We start from the raw sequence: 22,937 nt of genomic DNA, 5'->3' as shown, positions 1-22,937 counted from the left end.
TTATCAGGGTGATATTTTGGCAAAAATACAACCAAAGCAAACTATGGAGAGTTGTTTATGGTAATATACTAATAACCATCTATCAATGGTAAAAGAAAAAAAGCATGCTAAAAGAAACTAGACAAGAAGTACTATGTACAGTAGGAAAGAGAGATTAGGAAATGACTACTAAGGGGTAGAACAATTGTTTTTGTTTTTGTTTTGGGTTTTTTTTTCTTTTTCTATGGAGTAATGAAAATGCTCTAATATTGATTAAAGTGATGAATGCACAACTCTGATTATACAAAATGCCATTAATTGTACACTTTGAATGGACTGTATCATTTATGAATACAGTTCAATGAGGTTGATTTTTTAAAAGACGAATATACTAGACTCAAAAGCTGAATCGTCAGTTATTTCTTGTCTTTGGAAAAGTCTGCGTAAGACTGAAATGCTTGTTCCCTGAAGGTTTGACTGAACTTAGGCATTTTCTATTTTGGGAGGTTTTTACTACTTATAATCTTACCTAATGGTTTATTTTCCATTCTTCTGATTTCTTCCGGAGGCAGTTTCCCCCGCCCCCCCTAGGAATTTGTTCATTTTGTCTAAATGAAAAAAAGAAAAAAAGCTTCAATGCATAAAGTTGGTCTTACTGTTCTCTTATTACTTTCTAGTCTACATTATATCTCTAATTATGGTCCCCTTTCATCCCTAATATTGTTTTATTGTGCCTTATCTCTTTTCTTCCTGGTCATTTTTCTGAGATTTATCAATATTTCAAAGAATCAGCTTTATCTTCATTATTTGATTTCCATGTCATTGACATTTTTACTCATATACATTGTCTCCTTCCTTTTACTTGTCTTTTGTTAAGTTTAGTGCTTATCTAATTTATTTTCAATACTTTTTCTTTCCTTATAAGAAGCATTTCAGGTTAAATTTTTCTATTAAAATACTGTTTTCACTGCGCCCATGCATTTTTAGTTGAAATTTCTGTTCAATTTTGAGTATTTTTCTTTTTTGTGTGACATTACTAAGTATTTATATTATAGACTGGGCACATATTCTATATGATATTAGTTCTCTAAAAAGTTAGGAACTGCTTTATGGTTTAATACATAGTCACTTTTTGTGAATGTTCCATTCATGTTTGAGAAAAATCATTCCTCTGTTGAATGCAGAGTTCTATATATTTTTATTGTCAAGCTTGTTAATTTCCTTGTTCAAATTGTCCATATCTTTATTTCTTTTAAAATTATTAATAATTGAGGAAGGTAAACTGCAAGTTCAAAATTATAGCCATAAATTTGTCATTTTCCCCCTCTACATCCATCAGTTCTTTAGCCTTTCATAATACTGAAGCTATTATTTCTACTACCTTCTGTTTTCTATTATTATTTAGGAGTATGATAGTTATTTTTTGACTATGGTCTTTTCTCTCTGGTTGCTTACTGTATTATTTCTGCTTTTAATGTTTGGGAATTTTGCTGTGATGTTTATCAACGTGGAATTAAAATAATTATTCTGCTTGGTGGAAAAAAAGTAGAGTTGGGAGCTTATGAGGCTTAAGTGGTTGAGCACCTGCTTCCCACATGGAAGATCCCAGGTTCAGTCCCCAGTGCCTCCTAAAAAAACCCAAAACAAACAAGCTAAACAAATGAAAAAACCTACTCAGGGGAGCCAATGGAGCTCAGTGGTTGAGTGTTAGCTTTCCACATACAAGGTCCTGGGTTCAATCCCTGGCCCCCAGTACCTCAAAAAAGAAAAAAAAAAAAAAAAAAAGAGTTTTAGATTGAGGATACAGTACTATTGGGTTTTGCATTTAACCTAGTTATTCTTACTGATGATCTTCATTTCTTCACACTACTCCAAGTCACTCCTGTCTTTCCCATTCAACCTGCAACATTCCCTTTAGTAATTCTTGCAGGGTGTGTCTTCTGTTGATTAACTCTTCCAGTTTCTGTTTATCTGTGAAAATTTTAAACTCTCCCTATTTTTGTCTCTATAAATTTATTTATACTTACATTTTATATAAATGGAATCACACCATATGTAGTACTTTGTGTTTGGTTTCTTTCACTTAGCATAATGTTGTGGTTTTATTATTTATTATAATTTCTTAACTTAGAGAAGTTGTAGGTTTACAGAAAAGTCATGCAAAAAAATACAATATTCTCACATACCCCCTATTCTTGACTCTTTGCATTAGTGTGGTTCCTTTGTTACAACTGATGAATGAATATTAAAAAATTACTATTAACTAGAGTCCACAGTTTATATTAGATGTACTTTTCCCATATACCATCCTAAAGTTAATACCTTAAAGTAGTATTGTACATTTGTTATAATTCATGAAAGAACATTCTTATATTAACATTTTTACTATTAACCACAGTCTATCATCTACAACAGGGTTCACTGAGTATACAGTCCTATATACAATTCATCCAAAATGTATACTCAATCATCAGAGTTGTGCCCTCTTCACCACAGTCGATTTTAGAACATTTTCACTACTTAACTATAGTCCATGATTTACATTAGTTATATTTCCCCATATATCAACATATTATTAACACCTTGTAATACTAAGTTTTGTTCTGGTTCGTGGAAGAATATTCTTGTATTTGTACTATTAACCATGTTCCTTATCCACCACTGGGTCACAGTGTTATAAAGTTCCAAGTTTATCTTTTAGTAGTTCTTCCATTGACATGTACAATCTCTCTCATTTTTGAAAGGCAGTTTTGCCAGATAAAGAATATTGGCTGGCAGTTTTTTTCTTTCAGTGCCTTAAATGTGTCATACCACTACCTTCTTGCCTCCATGGTTCCTGATTAGAGATCAGCACTTAGTCTATTAAGGATCACTGTATGTGACAAATCACTTTTCTCTTGTTGCTTTCAGAATTCTCTCCTTATCTTTGGAATGTGATATTCTGACTAGTATGTGTCTTGGCGTAGGTCTATTAGGATTTACCCTGTTTGGAATATGCTGAGCTTCTTGGACATGTATATTTACGTCTTTCATAAGAGTTGGGAAATTTTCGGCCATTATTTCCTCAAACACTCTTTCTGCCACTTTTCCCTTCTCTTCTCCTTCTGGGACACCCATGACGTGTATGTCTGCATGTTTCATGCTATCACTCAAATCCCTAAGACAATGCTCACTTTTTTTCTATTCTTTTATCTAACTGTTCTTCTGATTATATGATTTCGATTGTGCTGCATTCTAGTTCACTAATTCTTATTTCTGCTGGTTCAAATCTGCTTGTAGTAGTTTCATATAATTGATGAATTCCAAAAAGAAATACTGGATTATGCTTGTAATCTGATCTGTACCTAGGCATGGCGAAGAACAGATTTGGGGGTTTCTAAAGTTGAGTTTTTGATAGTAGAGCGTGATGCTGAAGCCTCAAGCTGCAGCCCCAGTAAGCCCACAGAGGAAGGAGAAGCCAGGCCTAGGAAGAGAGGAACCCTGAACCCAGAGAAAAGCAAGACCCTGGAAGGGAGGAACCCAGAAAGGCTGAACCCTCACAGCAGTCAGCAGCCATCTTGCTCCAACATGTGAAAATACTTTGGTGAGGGAAATAACTAAAGCTTTATGGCCTGGTATCTGTAAGCTCCTACCCCAAATAAATACTCTTTATAAAAACCAACAAATTTCTGGTATTTTGCATCAGCACCCCTTTAGCTGACTAATACACTGCTGTTGTATGCCTCTAGTGTATTTTTAATCTCCATTATTGTTCTGTCATCCCTGTAATTTCTATGTTTCTTTGCAAACTTTCTAATTCTTCCTTTTGCTCACACATTGTCTTAATATCCTTTAGCTCTTATCCACCATTAGTTTCTTTCTGGCCATGTTTTCCTTCATGTCCTTGAATTAATTTAGAAGGTTTGTTTGAACATCACTGATTAGTTGTTCCAAAGTCTGTGTCACCTCTGAAGTTTTCATTTGTTCCCTTCACTGAGTCAGATCTTCCTGTTTTTTAGTATGACTTGTAAATTTTGCTGATGTTTGGGCATCTGATTATGTGTTAACTCTGAAGGCCCGTTTCTCCCTCTTGCCTACTGTTTAGCAATGCATTAAGGCTCTTCTTTGACGCATGGTCCAACTTATACTGGACCTGTAGAGTGGCCCATGTTGAAGTGTTGCAATTTTCTCAAGTCTTCTGCACCTGAATCTTGCCCTTGATATGAAGTACAACTTTTAGGACTGCCTGTTTATGTGCAACTGTTTCACCTACAGGAGAAAGCTTCCTTTATTCTGTTCCTTCTCTGGGAATCCTGATCTGTTCTGTTTGTTTTTGTGCAGGATTTTCTCCTCAGCTCCTTAGATTAGTTTAATTTCTCTCCCTTACTCAGTGCCCCATTTTTATTATACTTTCCAGTTCCGGGACCTATCCGGCCTTATAGCAATTCCATTTTCCCTTCTTTCAGATTCTCTGCTTCCTGTTACTTCCCCATTAGAGTATCTCACCCTAGGGAGCCAAATTGGATTAATTGAAGAAGGTCCATTTTTTTCATTTAGGTGACCCAACATACCAGAGTGTGTACCCCCATCAACAATTCCACTGCATTCTCTTTTCTTTCCTGGGGGCCTTTCTGTGTATGTGCTGTCAGTCACTCCTGTTCCTCCCTGGGTCTCTGTGGACCATACGCACAGGGTTCTAACTCATCACTGGGAGTGGCTCCATGGTCTACATCACAGGCAGGAGGTACCCTGGCCATGCTGCCTCTCTATTAAGCTGCATGGGACGGAGTGAAAGGAAGGGTTCTGAACTAGCAGGTTCATGTCATAGATCTCCTACCATTTTTGGTGTTTTTTCTTTTTCTTCAATTTAACATTACTGGGGTCCTCCTCCAGTCTCTATCATCCTCCACAGTTCCAAGCAAATGGGATTTGTCCTTTTACTGTTTCTGAGGGAAAACTTTTTCAGCAGATGTCTTATGTCACCATGTTGATAATATCACTCTTATGACCAAATGATATTTGACAAGGGTACTAAGTACATGCAGTGGCGAAAAACAGTCTCTTCAACAAATGGTGCTGGGAAAACTGGATATCCACATGCAAAGGAATAAAGTCAGACCTCCAACCTCACACTATGTACAGATATCAACTCAAAATGGGTCAAAAACCTAAATATAAGAGCTAAAATTCTAAAATTCTTAGAAGATAACATAGGGGGAAATCTTCAGGACCTGGGATTTAGAAATGGATTCTTTGATATGACACCAAAGCACATGCAACAAGAGAAAGAATAGGTAAATTTGATTTCATCACAATTAAAAACTTTTGTACATCAAAGGAAATTATCAAGAAACTGAAAAGACAACCAACAGAATGAGAGAAAATTGTTGGGCATAATACCCAGAACATACAAAGAACTTTCAAAATGCAACATCAAAAAGAAAACCCAATTTAAAGATGGGCTGTTGCAGTGTGGGCTCGCCCAGAGGGCCGCTGCAGGGCGGTGTGGGCTCGGGCGGAGGGCTGCAACACACGGAGGGGCCTTCCGAGAAGGTGCTCCGGGGCCGGCAAGGTGCAGAGGACGCGCGGTAGGAAGAAGACTACCGAGGAGACCAGGATCTGTGCGCAAGTCTGATTTATTCAGGAAGTACAGCGGTTAATATAGGGTGAAGACGGGGGAGGGGCAGGGGGCGTGGCCGGGGGGCGGCAGACGGCTGATAGGTTCGTGCAGGGGTGCATCACTGGTTGCGGGCAGAAGACGGGGTAGCCAGGGTTCTCGGCAGCAGCGAGGCGGGGCTGTCATGGTGCAGCGGTGGCCCTCGGGGGAGAGGCGGGGTTAGGCCACCAAGGGGGAAGCGGGTGCAGCTGGGCAGAGGGGCGGGCAGTACACCCGAACCCCAAGCGGAGGGCCTTAACGCCCGTTCCCGCCACCCGGGTCCGACTCGCACCGGCGCCTGGAGACGAGCCGACCCTTGCTGTCGCCGTGCTCCCACATGGTGCCACCCTACATTTCCCCCTTTTCTTTTATTAAGCACCGAAGAAAGTGGAAGAGGAAGGGCCAGCGCTCATTTTGTTGGGGGGGGCCTCGCCAGGCAGCGCGTTCGAGAAGCCTGTCTTGGGGGGGGGGGTGAAGGTGGGTGGCGGCGGCCGCCAGGCCCTTTCAGCTTGGGCTAGGTGGAGTAGCCGCAGAACTTGTTGGCAGAGAGGGTCGGGCTCAGCATTCAGGGTCATCATGGCCATCCGAGGGGCGAGGTGTCGCTGGCGACGTTTCTCTCTCCGGGTCGGGCGGTTCAGCGGTGGCGGGCCGGATGAGGCGTCCTGGGATCCAGATGGGCTGGGCGGCGTCATCTGGAAAGACACAAGCAAAACCCCTACCCTGGGCAAGGAGGGGGGCAGGCCCTGAACAGATGTTAGTCTTGGGGTCTTTCCACTGAACAAGGGGGGCCTGTGTGGGCCGGTAGGATGGGCCCCAATGAGCATGTAATGGGGAAAGGCCATCCTCATCAAAGCAGAGGAGGTTGTGGTGGATTAAGGCAGAGGTGACAATTTCTCCAGGTGTGTGGCGGGGATGGTTGCTCCTTTCCTTTTGAATAAGATGCTTGAGGAAGAGATGAGTGCGTTCAACCATGCCTTGACCTTGGGGGTTGAACAGAATTCCAAAGTGATGAGTGATGTTGTATAGCCTCAGGAACGCGGCGAAGGAAGCGCTGCGATATGCTGGTCCATTGTCGGTTTTCAGGTCCCATGGGACTCCCATGAAGAGGATGGCTTGTCTGAGGGCCTGAATGCAGTGCTTGGCTGTTTCTCCTGGGAGGGGAACGGCATAGCACAGGTGGGAGAAGGTGTCGATGGCCACATGGAGATACTTGAGCCTGCCGAACTGGGGCACGTGGGTGACGTCCATTTGCCTTCGGGCATTGGGGCGTAGCCCTCGCGGATTAACTCCTTGCGGCTGTAGCGGCCCAAGGGGCAGAAGGGGTGCACAGGTTTGGCAGCATCTGACCATGTGCTTGCAGGCCTGGATGGAAAGTTCCGGGAACAACTTGTGAAGGCTCCTGGCAGAGAAGTGAAATCGAGAGTGGAGTAGCTTGGCTTGGATGAGGAGGTTGCCAGGTGGAGGGGCGGGTGGTCGACCTCCCGAGCGCTCTACTGAGGCTGGGAGGGCTTGGACGGCTTGATCGGCGAGGTTATTGCCGGCAGCGATAGGTCCAGGAAGGCCAGAATGGCTCCTCACATGGGCGATGTACCAGGGCGCCGTGTGGTTTTCCAAGAGACTCTGGAGAGTTAGGAGTGCTTGGTCGATAGGCCTTTTGGCAGGAAAAAACGTGGCGAAAGCCAAGACTTGGCAGACTTGCAAGGTGTACAGGCTGTCGGTGAAGATGTTGAGGGGTCTGTCGGGACAGACGCGGAGAGCTAGGACGACGGCTTGGAGCTCTCCTACCTGGACAGAGTTCACGTTGATGTGGATGAGTATTTGAGGCTCTGACGTACCAGGCGAGTAGATGACAGCTGCGAACTTGTGCTTGGAGGCGTCAGTGAAGGCGGTGGTGGCATGTGGGTAGGGGCGGCGAGACGGGAAGGGGTGGTGCGGCGGAGGGATGAAGGATAACTGGGAGATGCCCTGAAGCAGCCGACGGCTGGGGTAGTGGTTGTCAAATTCGCCATGGAAGAGTTCCGCAAGGACTTGCATGTCTGGACTGGACAGAAGCAGCACAGTGGTTTTCTTGGCATCAAGCGGCCACACAATGGTGTCAGGGGGAGTACCATATGTGTGGGTGCATTGCCGGACGAGGTCAATGGCCAAGGAGATCCAGAGGGTGACTTGCGGGCTGATTTTTCTGAGCTTGCTTTTGGTGGTATGGAGCCAGAGAAGGGGCCCCTTCTGCCAGAGGAGCCCGGTGGGCGTACCCGTGGTAGGCAGGATCAGCGCCAAGATGGCTCGGTTGGGGTCGTGACGCTGCAGTTGGCATTCTCGCAGGGCATCATTGACAGCTCAGATGGCCTCCTGTGCAGCCGAGGTAATAGCGATTTTCTTTGTTACGGCCTGCGGAGGGTCTTGGTCGGTTTGCAGGAGGGCGAAGAGGGGTTGTAGTTGAGCGGTGGTGATCGGGAGAGCCAAATGGAGCCAATTGATGTGCCCACAGATTTTCTGTAGCTCTGTCAGAGATAGCTTCTGCGGAATGGCCAGTTGGGGGGCCGCAGGCGTGATGGTGTTGTGGATGTTGAAGCCTAGAAAGGTGAAGGGGAGCTCCATGCGTACCTTATCTTGTTGGACTTGTAGGCCAAGGTCATTGAGATGGCGCAGTAATGCCGTGACGATGGCTTGGAGGCCTCCGGGGGTTTCATGCGCCACGAGAAGGTCGTCTATGTAATGAACAATGTATGCAAAGTTCTTTAATGGCTGAATTGCCTTATTGACATAAAGCTGGCAGATGGCCGGGCTGTTTCGCATTCCTTGCGGGAGGACTCACCATTGGTAACGCTCAGCTACTTCTTGGTGATTGGTGCACGGGAGCGTGAAGGCGAATTTTGGACGGTCTTTTGGGTGCAGTGGAATGGAGAAGAAACAGTCCTTGATGTCGATAGTGGCAGCGCACCAGTGTCTAGGTACAGCCGTGGGGTGGGGGCACCCCGTTTGGGGGGAGCCCATTGGGCGGATGTGCTTGTTGATCTCACGCAGGTCGTGGAGGAGCCAGTACTTGCCTGACTTCTTCTGAATGACAAAGACGGGTGAGTTGTACAGACTGGTGGATGGCTCAATGTGTCCTGCGTCGAGCTGGTCATAGACAAGAGCTCGGAGAACTAACAGTTTCTGGGATGAGATGGGCCACTTCTCCACCCAAATGGGCTCCTCGGTATCCCATTCAAGAGGAGTGGGTGCTGGAGGTGTAATGCGAGCAGTGGCGTATATCATTGGAGGGGAGCCGTGGATAGAATGGCTCCGCAGTTCGAGAGGACATCCCGGCCCCAGAGGATATTGTCGATGCCGGGCAGGACAAGGGGGCGGAAGGTGCCTTGGCGGCCTTCCTTGTCCTTCCAAATAAGATCTCGGCTGGTTTGAAATGAGGGAGCTGTTCCGGTGGCTCCAATGACGCGGGGGCCGGGGAGCACACCCCAGTTGTGTGCGGCTGTTTCTGGGAAGCAGGATATTTCTGCCCTGGTGTCAAGGATTCCCTCGAACAATTGGCCTTCAACCTCTAACTCCATTATTGGTTTCTTGGGTCCCAGTGGAACGGTCCACATTACGGCAGGGGGTGGTGGCGTGGGTGAGCGGCCTCTTGCTGGCGGGGCTGAGGCCTGCCCCCTCTCGCGTTTAAAGGCTGTCGTTGGCTGTTGGGTGGTGCGGGCAGTCACGGGCCCAATGGTATCCTTTGCCGCAGCAGGGACATGGGGTGGGAGGCGCGCATGGTCTGGCTCCTCCGGTGTCTTGAGGCGTGTTCGTGGATGGTCGTGGTTGGGCGGCATGAGGGCATTCGCGGGCAAAATGTCTGGTTTCTCCGCATTTGAAGCAGTCGGAGGAGAGGGACATGGCTGTGGCTATGGCCTGAGCCAGCACGGTGGCCTGCAGGTCTATGTGGGAGCAGGCCAGGATCCAGTCATGTACTCCCCTTTCCTTCATTGGTAGGATGGCTTGTCGGCAGGCATTGGTGGCCCCTTCCAGAATGAGTTCCCGGGCAAGGGCTTGTTGCACATGCTCGCCAGGGACCTTGCGCTTGCAGGCCTCCTGAACCCGGGATACGAAGTTGGCGAAGTCTTCGTCTTTTCATTGGACTAGCTTGGCAAGTGGCTCAGGTCTGGTGGCGGAGCAGCTGCGGAAAGCGCGGAAAGCCAGCTCGCGAAGTTGGAGCCAGAACTCGGGGGGGGGCGTTGTGATATTGGGCTGGATTGGCGAATTGGCCCGTGCCTGTGTAAGCGTCCGGGGGATGGCGAGCCTCGACACGGGCGTTGTGTGCCACTTGCTTTTCTGCCTCTGATGTAAAGTGAGCACGCCAGTCGATGAATTGGCCGGGGGTTAGAATGGCCCGAGCGAGGGAAACCCAGTCATACGGAACCGCGAGCTGAGTGCTAAGCTCCTCAAGCAAATGTTGGGCGTACGGGCTACCGAGGCCGTCCTCTTTAACAGCCTTGCGGAGGTTTTTTATTTCGTCGGCTGTAAAGGGGTACCAATCCTGCGGACGGTGCCGCGAGGGGGCGGCATTCAGCGGGTATAAGAGCGGCATCTGATGCGCGGGGGCCTCTGCCCACGGGGGCCAAGTACCCATGGGCCCTCTGGCGGATGAGGGATCCGCGGCGGGGGGTGCCCAGGGGGTGGGGCGAGAACATGGCTCGTCCCAAGATGGCGGCGCCTCACAAGATGGCGGACTGCCCCAGGGGGTAGGCGGCTTGTAAGATGGCGGCCGCTCCTCTTCTGGCGGGGTCCAAGATGGCGCCGTGGCTGGAGGGGGCGGGTATAGGGGGAGGGACTTCCCTTTATCCTCCCAAGAAGAAGGCGGAAGTTCGCCATCTTGGGGCGAGGTAGGCGCGTCCGGTTTGGGCGGGCAAGAGTCCAGGGCATTGTTGAGGCGGCTGGACAAGGACTCGGTGTCGGAATCACTGTCTGACTGAGACCCCTCTCCCTTGCTCTTACCGCAGGTGCAGTGGAAAGCGTCCCGATTGACGGGGGTGCCCTGGAGGCACGAGCGAATGGCGATGAGCGTGGGGAGAAGGCTGGGGGGAAAACGCTTGTTCTCATACTCCATAGCCGCCGTGACGTGGTCAATGAGGTTAGTGTATGTGTCCGGGTCCCACAGCTGGCAAGTGGAGAGCCAGGGGTTGAAAGGCAGCAAAAGGTCCCAGTACGTTTGGAACTGCTTTACTGAGACATTCATATGATTGGTGTCTAAAAGGCCGGCAAGGGCCCTAACCTGAGGCGTCTGGCGGGAGGAAAGACGGCCGCCCATGGCGCCGACGGCGGGGCCTAGCGAAGACGGGGGTCCTTACCTTGCGGGCGAGGCGGGTGGGGGTCCGGCCGGGAAGTTGTTGCCCCCACGTTGGACACCAAATGTCGCAGTGTGGGCTCGCCCGGAGGGCCGCTGCAGGGGCGGTGTGGGCTCGGGCAGAGGGCTGCAACACACGGAGGGGTCTTCCGAGAAGGCGCTCCGGGGCCGGCAAGGTGCGGAGGACGCGCGGTAGGAAGAAGACTACCGAGGAGACCAGGATCTGTGCGCAAGTCTGATTTATTCAGGAAGTACAGTGGTTAATATAGGGCGAAGACGGGGGAGGGGCAGGGGGCGTGGCCGGGGGGCGGCAGACGGCTGATAGGTTCGTGCAGGGTGCATCACTGGTTGCGGGCAGAAGACGGGGTAGCCAGGGTTCTCGGCGGCAGCGAGGCGGGGCTGTCATGGCGCGGCGGTGGCCCTCGGGGGAGAGGCGGGGTTAGGCCACCAAGGGGGAAGTGGGTGCAGCTGGGCAGAGGGGCGGGCAGTACGCCCGAACCCCAAGCGGAGGGCCTTAACGCCCGTTCCCGCCACCCGGGTCCGACTCGCACCGGCGCCTGGAGACGAGCTGACCCTTGCTGTCGCCGCGCTCCCACACGGTGCCACCCTACAATGGGCAAAGGACTTGAACAGACATTTCTCCAAAGAAGATATACAAATAGGCAATAGACATATGAAAAGATGTTCACCACTATTAGCCATTGAGAAAATGCAAATCTAAACCACAATAAGATACCATCTCACATCCATGATATTACAATCTGAAAATAACAAGTGTTGAAGAGGATATAGAGAAACTGAAACTCTAGAGCATTGTTAGTGGAATGAAAAATGGTGCAGCAATTGTAGAAAGCAATATATCAAGTCCTCAAAAAGTTAAATACAACATTACCATATGACCTGGTAATTCCACTTCTAGGTATATACCCAAAGGAGTGAAAATAAAGTCTCAAACAAATATTTGTACACTAATGTTTATCATAGCAGTATTCACAATAACCAAAATGTGAAACAACCTGTGTCTATCAACAAATAAATGAATAAACAAAATATAGTACATATACACAATGGAATATTATTCAGTCAGAAGAAAGAATGAAGTTATAAGATATATAGCAACATGGAAGAACACTGAAAACATTAAGCCCAGTGAAATCAACAAGTTATATAAAGACAAATACTATAAGGTATCACTTAAAGGAAATGACTAGAAACAGCAAAATTGCAGAGAAAGAAAACAGATTAGAAGTTACGAGCTCATGGGGATAAAGGTAAGGGAGTATTTGTTTTTAAGAATTAAATGTTTTAAAATAAATTTTTAAAAACAGCAGCATTAAACTCATATATATGTATATATGCAATAAAAAATTACAGAACCAAAAGGAGAACTGGAGAAATCCACAATCATAGTAGAGGTTTAACATATCTTTCTCAGTAATCGATGGAGCAATTGGACAAAAAAAAAAATCAGAAAAGGTGAAGAGGGAAACGGACTTGGCCCAGTGGTTAGGGCGTCCGTCTACCACATGGGAGGTCCGCGGTTCAAACCCCAGGCCTCCTTGACCCGTGTGGAGCTGGCCCATGCGCAGTGCTGATGCGCGCAAGGAGTGCCGCGCCACGCAGGGGTGTCCCCCGCGCAGGGGAGCCCCACGCGCAAGGAGTGCGCCCCGTAAGGAGAGCCGCCCAGCGCGAAAGAAAGTGCAGCCTGCCCAGGAATGGCGCCGCCCACACTTCCCATGCCGCTGACGCCGCTGACGACAACAGAAGCGGACAAAGAAACAAGACGCAGCAAATAGACACAGAGAACAGACAACCGGGGCAGGGGGGACATTAAATAAATAAATAAATAAATCTAAAAAAAAAAAAAAAAAGGACCTGCTATAGTTTGCCATGTGGAACTAAAAATATTAGAAAGAAAAGAAAAGGTGAAGAAGATTTAAACAATAATAATAATCTATATGACCTTAATAACAGTTATGAAACACTACACCCAACTATTGCAAAATACATATTCTTTTAAATCCACATGGAATGTTTACCAAAATTGCCCATAAAACTAGGCCATAAAGCAGACTCAGTAAATTTCAAAGGACTGCAACTATACAGAGTCTGTTCTCAGATCAAAACACAATTTAAAAAATGAGTAACAAAAGATAAATAAAAATTTCCAAATATTTGGAAATTAAGAACCACACTTCTAAATAGCCCAGACATTTTCTAGTTATCATTGTGCTATTTCCATAATGTAAATTAGATTTTACAATGGAAATTATGTTTTGCTAAAAAGTAATGAAAATAAAATATATCAAAAAGGATAAAGTGCAGCTTAAGCAGTGATTAGAAGAAAATCTATAGCTTTAAAGATACATTAAAGGACTGTGAGAAGATGGTGATGAACTAACAGGCAGAGTCAAATGTTCTCACGAAAACAATGGAGAAAAAACCAAAAGCTGTCCGAGGGACCTGCTTTGGGGATCAGCAGACCACAACAGTACTACACCACTCCCAGGAGGGTGAGGGACAGAGAGACGAAGAAGCCGAAATGACAAACCTGAGCTACAAAGCCCTGGGGTGGCCAGGAAGAGCTCCTCTCCCCCACCCCCAAATATTAAGCTGGGGTAAAACACTGACCTCACTGCAGCTGATTGAAAGGGGAGCAGACATCTTCCTCCCTGTCAGCTGTTTCAAGGGAAAGGGGAGAGTGAGATCAGGGTGAATTCAGTGAATTCAGCCAGCAGAGACTGCTCTGAATCTCCAATCTGGAGAGTCAACACAGGAACACAGGAAAGCCAAGACATACACCTCTGTGGAAAGGTGTGCTGACTAGTGCCATCTGCTGGCCAGTCTGGAAATTGCATTGACAACAACTGTGCTCTCTGTATCCAACCCCTGGGAGAAAATCTGCACCCCACTAGTGAGTTCCTGGCCTGATATTGAAAACTTTAGCTGGAAAATTTTAAAGACTGAGAATAAGTTGAACCAAATATCAAAGAATAACTGTGAAAAAAAAAATAGGCAAGAGGGAGAAATTAACCATTAGAGTAAATTTACCAACATATTCAGATGTCTAGACTTCAGCAAAAAAAATAACAAGCCATACTAGGCTTGTTATACAGGAAGAGATGGCCCAGCCAAAAGAACAAACCAAATATCCTGAAGAGATACAGGATTTAATACAATTAGTGATAATCACTCTGTGGGAGGAAGGGCGCCCGGCTTGCCACAGTAGCAAACGGTGCGGCAAGAGGTGATACCGCCTCTGCCCACTGGGCCTAGATAAGGTGACTACGCCTGACTAGGCCTTTGCTGCTAGCGGCTGGCCGGCACCGCCCTCCCCCTTTCTATCTCCCGCCTAGCCCAACATCCGGCCAGCTCTCACTCCCCCTTTCCCCTCCCCTATTCCAAACCTCTCAGCCAGCCCTCTGCCTAGCAACCGCTTACAATCACCTATCAGGAAGCAGTACCCGCCCGCACCTATCAAATCCCTCCACGCAGTCCCTAACCCTATAAAGCTGTGTCCCCTTCCGCAATAAACCGGACTTGCACACAGACCTAGCCGCCCCAGCCGCATCACTCAACGCTCCTAAATCACTTGACAAAATTTAAAGTAAGTATGACTAAAGAAATAAAAGATATTAAGGGAAGCCGATTTGGCCCAACAGATAGGGCATCCACCTACCACATGGAAAGTTCAAGGTTCAAACCCAGGGCCTCCTGACCCATGTGATGAGCTGGGCCACACACAGTTCTGATGCACACAAGGAGTGCCGTGCCATGCAAAGGTGTCCCCCACGTAGGGGAGCCCCACGCACAAGGACTGTACCCCATAAGGAGAGTCGCCTAGCGCAAAAAAAGTGCAGCCTGCCCAGGAATGGTGCCGCACACACGGAGAGGTGGCGTAGCAAGATGACACAACAAAAACAAGACAGATTCTAGGTGTCACTGACAAGAATACAAAGCGGACACAGAAGAACACAAAGCGAATGGACACAGAGAGCAGACAACTGGGGGGGGCAGGGAAGGGGAGAGAAATAAATAAAAAATAAATCTTAAAAAATTTTGAAAAAAGGATATTAAGAAGACAGTGGGAGAGCATAAAGAACAATTCGAAAGCCTGCAAGGAAAAGTAGCAGACCTTATGGGAAAGACACAATGGATGAGATTAAAAATACATTAGAGACACAGAAGAGCAGATTTGAAATTGCCTGAAAACAGAATTAGTGGTTTTGAAGACAGAACATCTAAACTGGAAAAGACAGGGGAATGGGAAAAAAAATGGAACAGAGATTCAGGGAATTGAATGACAATGTGAAACTCACATTACTGGTGTCCCAGAAGGAGAAGAAAATGGAAAAGGGGAAGAAAGAATATTTGAGGAAATAATAACTGAAAACTTCCCAACCCTTAGGAAGGACATAAATATCAATATCCAAGAAGGACAACGCACCCCAAACCAAATAAATCCAAACAGATCTACCCCCAGACACCTACTATTCAGAACGACAAACATCAGAGATAAAGAGGAGTCTGAAAGCAGCAAGAGAAAAGCAAAGCATCATGTACAAGGGAAATTTGATAAGATTAAGTGCAGACTTCTCATCAGAAACCAGAGGTATGAAGAAAGTGGCATGATGTATTTAAGGTACTAAAAGAGAAAAACTGCCAGCCAAGAATTCTGTACCTGGCAAAGCTGTCCTTCAAAAATAAAGGTGAGTGCAAAGTCTTCACAGATAAAAAATGAGAGAATATGTAACCAAAAGACCAGATTTGCAAGACATACTAAAGGGGGTGCTGCAGCCTGAAAGGAAAAAATAAGGGTGAGAGATTTGAAGAGGAGTTTAGAAATGAAGATTAGGAAGGGTAAACTAAAGGATAAGCAGACAGACAATACAATGAAATGACAACATAGAGCCAAAGGACAAAATGGATGAAATAAGTAATGCCTTTACAGTAATAACACTGAATGTTAATGGATTGAACTCCCCAATCAAAAGACTGATAGAATGGATAAAAATATATGAGCCATTGTATTAGTCAGTCAAAGGGGTGCTGATGCAAAGTACCAGAAACCTGCTGGTTTTATAAAGGGTATTTATTTGGGGTAGAAGCTTACAGTTACCAGGCCCTAGAGTCCATCTCAAACTACCATAAGAGGTACTTTCTCACCCAGTCATGTGCCACATGTTGAGCAAGATGGCAGGCGATGTTTGTGATGGTTCAGCCTTCTTCTACCTCTGAAGACTCAGCTTCTTCCAATATCAGTTGTAGGCTGGGATAAGTCTTGTCTCTCTCCTGGGGCTTGTTTCTCACCTAGGTTCAGCTGTAGCTGTAGGCTATCAGGCTCATTCTCTTCCTGGGGCCTCCACTTTGTCTATGGAGTTGTCTTTATTCCTCTGTGTTCTTCTCCTACGTATTTATTTCCCAGGGCTCCAGCATCAAAACCCAAACTCTCTCCTCTGCTGTCATTTTCTCTGAGTCCTTGCCCACCAGGGGGCAGGGACTCAACATCCTACTGACGTGGCCAAATCAAAACCCGAATCTTAATCTAATCAAGTGAAAGTGGAACCTCTGACTCTAATACAATCTAATCCACCCAAAGGAATAGACCAGTTTACAAACATAATCCAATACCTATTTTTGCTACAGTCATCTACATGTTGTCTACAAGAGATCTACCTCAGACATAAGGACACAATCAGATTAAAAGTGAAAGGCTGGATGGGAAGTGGATTTGGCTCAACTGATGGAGCATCTGCCTACCATGTGGGAGGTCCAAGGTTCAAACCCAGGGCCTCCTGACCCATGTGGTGAGCTGGCCCATGAGCAGTGCTGATGCATGCAAGGAGTGCCATGCCAGGCAAGGGGTGTCCCCCACATAGGGAAGCCCCACATGCAAGGAGTGCACCCTGCAGTGAGAGCACAGCCTGCCCAGGAGTGGCACCACACACACAGAAAGCTGATGCAGCAAGATGACACCCCGAGGCCACTGACAAAAATGCAAGTGGACACAGAAGAGCATGCAGCAAGTGGACACAGAGAACAGACAACGGGAGGGCAGGGGAAGGGGAGAGAAATAAATAAAAAATAAATCTTTAAAACAAAAAAGTGAAAGGTTAGAAAAAGGCATTCCATGCAAATAGTAACCAAAAAAGAGCTGCAGTAGACCAGATAAATGTAAAATAACATTACAGTATATGGACAATAATTACTCAGTGCAACTGGCAAATTGTTCCTGTGACAGTATTCTGCATTTTTTTTCATACAAAACACACACTTGCTTTTAATTGATGAGGGCTGCAAAAGAGATATACTTTTGGATACTACATTTTCTTTACCCTTTTTTATTCATACTCTTTAAAATAATCTGGATCAATAATGATTTAGCATTATTACTACTAAACAAGATTTTTAGCTCTTCTACCTCATAAAATTATGAGTTGGAAAATTGTTATCTTCCGTAATATTCATTCTAATAAGATGCTAAGAATTCCTAAAAGGAATTTGATTATCTAGAAAGAATTATGGCCTAAATGGAAATTAAATAACTAAAAAATAAACTAATAATTTATTCATTCTTAGAGATTATGTCCAATAGTTAAAACTACAGTATAAAAATTAGTTATGTTATAATTAATTTCTACTATATTAGAATTTTTATTTACAAGTATTTATTGCTATGCCATCTATTTTTATAATTATGTTAAATCTAACCCAGCCTTGCACTCACGTTTAAAATTTGTAACTTCTTTCAGTCTATTTTTCTATTTATTTTACAATTTTACAATAAAGTACTTTTTATCCACTAAAAAAGCCATTGATTATATACTTTGGATAGATTATATGGTATATGACTATATCTCAATCAAACTGCTTAATAAACAAATAAATAGTTGTGTAAGAATAGCCAGAAATAGCAGTTATGTATAGCAGGGGGAGCAGAGAGGTTTAGAGGTGAGGAATTTTGTCTGCTTTTTTATTATTATTATTGAAATAATGAAAACACTTTAATAATGATTCAAGTGACGAATGCACAACTATGTGATTATACCAAATACCACTGATTGTACACTTTGGATGAACTGTATGATGTATTGTATGACAAGGACTTTGTTAAATGGATAAGAAACTGCTTTACCAGCGCAGGCCCCATAAATGGAACCCCAGATGACTTTGATGTTTTGGGGTATCCTAAAGACTTCCAGGACATTGTCTACAACTCCAACTCTGAATTTCATGTGCAACCCTAACCAACACTGCAATTCCTCTGCCTCACCATTCTGTGAACCACCTTCCAATGTCTGGCACACCCTTGCTCAGTAGCGATGTTCACTTTATTCACACACTCGAGCCACGAGAACTGAATTTACCTGTGGGTCCTTTGTGGTGCCATCGCCTGGATTTGCCATAGTTTTGTAAGGCTCTCCTCATAGCTGCCGCCTTTAGAGCTTCATTCTCCCCTCTACTATAAAAAGAGAAAGAGCTTGTTACCCTGCTTAATAATTAAATTCATTTAACTCTAAGTCCATGATAAAGGCCCTCTACCAAAAGAAACAAAATACAAGTGTGTGAAGAATGATGTAAAAATGAAATTTATAATCACAACTCTTTACAGAAACAATTAAAACTAAAAATTATGAACTGCAAATAATGTGTATCTTCTTCACAAGACTGTTAATCTTATCCTCTTGCTGAAAACTGTTAGTTTCTATAAGATCTCCGTGTTGATTTAAAACAATAGATGTCAATTCTTTTCTTGGAACTCTAAAAGTTTTAATTCAAATTTAATTTCCCAATCTAGAGCAATAAATCTTTCTACTAATGGGTAACCATTGGTCATTTTCCAGAGGCTTTCCTTCCTATTCTCAAGTCTTATTTTTCCAGTGATAATGTAATCAGAACTTGGTCTTGAGATGAATGTGGGGTTTTTTCAATTGCACAGCAATTGTGTTTAAAATGGGTGCTTTGCTTCCAAATTAAGACCTAATACTTATTTTTGTGACATTTGCAATTAAACGTCCGTATTAACTTATACACACTGCATTTTTCATTGGGACAACATTCTATCATTCATATAAACACCTTTCAGTGGTATTTTTTAAATGAATCTTTAAGGTCCTTGTTTTATTTCTTTTCCTCAATTCTGTTGAAACGTGGTGACCATAAACTGAACGTGGTTCAGGCTGAGCCATTGTGATTTTCTTCCAACGTGGCCGAGGATTAGCAAAGACGAGGTAACCGTATGGTGAGGCAGGCATGAGAAGCAGGGCTGGGACCCCACCAGGCAATGAGCAAACTCAAACCCGAGCAGGGTCAAGCAGGAGGCCCAGCCCCTCCTGAAGGCCAGGCCCCTCTGGCTTGGAGGCTGGTTTTCTCAGTCTCTGTTCCAAGAGCCAGTGGTTGTGAAGCAGTGACAAGGCCAAGACTTTACCTGCTTCGTATACAGGGATTCTACCAAAGATTTCCTTTGAACACTGCAAAAAAGGCTTAAAAGTTACCAGTGGAACTGCCCATCATCAAATTTGATCAAGGTAATTAAGAAGTTTTTCTGGGCTGGGACCCACAAGGTACAAATACTCTGCTCTCCTCACCTTCTGGGCATGTTCCAAGGTCGGCAAGGTCTGGGGACTTGCCCTGTCCAATGAAATGTGGACAGAAGCACAAGAGACACAGGGGAAACTTTACAAAGTCAGTGGGTGGTTTCCATGGAGATGGACCCCACGCAGAGCGCTTGCCAGCCCAGACATGGAGCCCAAGGGAAACTGAGCTCAAGGTGTCAAGGTGCAGGCTGTTTGTTCCTGCAGCTTAACCCGATTAGAGTGAAAGAAACCTCTGTTTTTTGAGGCCACATCTCAGCGATTTAGGCTTGTTCTCTGCAGGATAATCAGCCCATCCCAACTGGCACAGAAACATATCTCTATTGTTTTCAGCCACTGAAATTTCTGGAACTGCTTGTTTCTGTACCAAGATTCTCACTGAACACAGACTGCTCATAACCTACCTGGGGTCATAAGATAAACTTACAAAAAGTTAAACAACATGACAAGAAAATTCCAGAGAGGCCACAAGGTTATTTATTCCTTTGAATTCTAAGAGTCTAGAGGGAAAAACAACCAAGGAAACCAGAGAAATGATAAAATGCGAGCTCGGTCTTAGGGGTCGGGGGGGGGGGGGGGGCGGGGAGAGGGAACTCTAGGCGGGTAAATACGGAGGGGGCCGGCAAGAAGAGAACATCGGAAGAGACTTGATCCCGGAAGGTCGGTCACTGAATCGACTCACAGACGAAGCAAACCAGGGGAAGTTTCGGAGCCCCGAGGCAGGCGCGGCGCGCGGGACGCACGAGGAGCAGCGCCTCCGCAGAGCCCGCCTCCACCCGGCCCGGGGTGCGGGGTGCCGAGCCCCAAGGAGGGGGAGGGGGAGAAGGGCGCGGCGGAAACGGGGAGGGGGGGTGAAGGGGGAGGGAGGGTGGGGGGCGAGTGGCCAGAGGAGTAGGGCAAGGGGGGAGGAAAAAGTAGGCGGGCGACAGGGAGGGCGTGGCTGCGGGGAGTGGGCGTGGCCCGAGGAGGGAAGGCGTGGCTGCAGGGAGTGGGCGTGGCCTGGAAGATTGGGGCGCAGCTCGAATGGGGCGTGGCCGGAAGAGAGGCCTGGACACCGGGGCCGCGGCGGGGTAGAGCGTCGGTCTTCCGCCTCCTGGCGCCCGGCCCGCTCCCTGAGGCACGCGAGGACCTCAGGGCGAAAACCCTGCCCTGGCATGTCGGCCTCTCGCGGGCCCCGCCGCCCCGTTCGCCCGACAGGGAGACCTACCTCGCCGGGTTGCTCCTCTGAGTCACACCGCCGGGTAGGAAGGAGTACGGGGTAGACCCGAGCCGCGGCCCCGCCCTCCGCCTGCGCAGGCGCAGTACATGCAGTCCGTCGCGGAGACGTCGCGGCGCTGGCGCACTCCTCGAGTCCCGCCCCCTCGGCCCTCGGCCCCGCCCACCTCCGCGGTCTCGGGCGCGCTCGTGGGGTCCCGAACGGGCGTGGTGGGGATCGCGGGGAGTATAAATGGGGCGGGGGCATCGGGGAGCCTCTTGCTGTCCTTTAGGCCGCCCGCGCGCCTTTCTCTCCGCCTGGCCATCGGAAGTAAAGTGGCTACGTGTGTTCAGCCAAGGGGAAGTTTGAGATTAAAATAAAGAAGGCCACGTCCGCGCCCGTTATGGTGTGGAAGGGGGCGTCCTGAGGTCCCCAAAGGGCAACAAAAAGAGCTGCCTCGACCGCGGCGGAGACGCTTCCGCGGGGCTGAGCAGGGATCTCTGCTGCGGGACGAGGAGGCGGGGGCTGGCACGTGGGTCGGGAAGGAGAAGCGCCTCCGAGGGCGAGGCCACAACCTGGGCAGAGCGCAAGGCAGAGGGACCCCGGCCCACTCCAGAGAGGACTCGCAGCGGGTCCACCCTCAGGCTCTGCCAGGTGTCCAGGGGGTCGGGTGGGAAGCCAAGGAGCTAGGCCGAGACGTCCACGAGGCAGAAGTCGTCTGCCCTTGAGTCTTGGAAGACTGACCAGGCTCTGGCCGCACGTGGGCTGAGTCCCCCGTGGGCTGAGTCCCCAGGAGCCCCTCAGTGCCCCAAGGGGGCGGCCTCACTGGAGAAGATACCATTTGAAACATTGCTACACCTGTAAGAGGCAGAAAATGTGAGCCACAATAGAGAGGAACAACAGAAGTTAGCGACAAGGACCTTAAAATTAGGAAAACTGACAAGTTAGAATCTTTAAGGAAAAGTTGGACAAAAAGGATAAAATGGAAAATTTACATAGAATGTTGGGATATATATTTTTTAATCAAGTGAACAATCTACGACTGAAAAGTAATACAATGTCTAAAAGGACAAACACATTGGATGACTTTAACAGCAGGCTAGACCTGGCAGGAGGAGCAATGAACCCCAAACGTGAAGAATTTATTTACAGGCACACCTCGGAGATGCTGTGGGTTCTGTTCCAGACCACTACAATAAAGTGAATATCTCAGTGAGTCACAAATTTTTTGATTTCCCAGTGCATGTGAAAATTACGTTTATACTGTACTGTAGTATTTTAAGTGCAATAGCATTTATGTCTACATATATATCTGTATATATAGACATAATTAAAATGAGACATGAGATAAGGAGACACTATTGGAAAAATGGCACTGATAGACTTGCTTGACTAAGGGTTGCTACAAACCTTCAATTTGTAATAAATGCAATATCTGTAAAGCACAAAAAAATGCAATAAAACGAGGTAGGCTCGTATCTGACCTGTAGCACTGAGATAAAAGGAACAGTAAAATGAATAGTGTAAGAGATTATGTAAGAAATAATCAGAAAGCTTAATGTATGAGTTATTGGAGATGTGAAAAGAGAAAGAGTGATTGGAGTACAAGGAATAGCTGAAGAGAAAATAGATGAGAATTTTTCTAAGCTCAGTAAAATCTAAGAATTTATACAAAGAAAACCACACATAGTCACATCATAGTAAAACTAAAATGTTCTTTTGGTAATTGTAACAAATCCACTGCTAACGCAAGATGTTAATATGGGAACTCTGTTTTATACATGATTTTTCTGTAAACCTACAACTTCTCTAATTAAAACAAACAAACAAAACGCTTGCTGCCCTTTGTTTCAATGAAGTTGAGTTCTACCCTCTCTTCCCTGGAAGGGAAGGTACGAATAAATTCATCTTTGCCTGCTTAAAATTAAAAAGTCAATGAGAATATTGTAAAAGCAGTCAAAAGTAAAGGATACATTACTTTTATTTTTTAACTTATTTTGTTTTTATTTTTTATCTTTTTTGTTGTTTACTTTTGTTTTTCCTCATTTTTTTACTTTTTTTTTACCTTTTTCTTTTGTTTTTTTATCTTTTTTTAACTTTTTTTTTTTTTTATCATTGGGATACATCACTTTTCAAAAGCAGCAAGACCACTGTCTGGTTTGGCAGCAGTTATGTAAACCAGAAGATAATTAAATTATACCTTTGAAGCATTAA

At 46.1% G+C, this 22,937-nt stretch overlaps 1 pseudogene; it reads right to left on the bottom strand.

The window, feature by feature from the left end:
* Positions 1-20,821, bottom strand: part of LOC131277709 (protein arginine N-methyltransferase 2-like) — a 67,453-nt pseudogene extending 46,632 nt beyond the window's left edge.
* Between the last annotated feature and the right edge of the window lie 2,116 nt (positions 20,822-22,937).

Source organism: Dasypus novemcinctus, unplaced genomic scaffold (genome assembly GCF_030445035.2).
Source record: "Dasypus novemcinctus isolate mDasNov1 unplaced genomic scaffold, mDasNov1.1.hap2 scaffold_320, whole genome shotgun sequence".
Classification (NCBI taxonomy): domain Eukaryota; kingdom Metazoa; phylum Chordata; class Mammalia; order Cingulata; family Dasypodidae; genus Dasypus; species Dasypus novemcinctus.
This window is presented reverse-complemented; position numbering and strand designations above follow the sequence as displayed.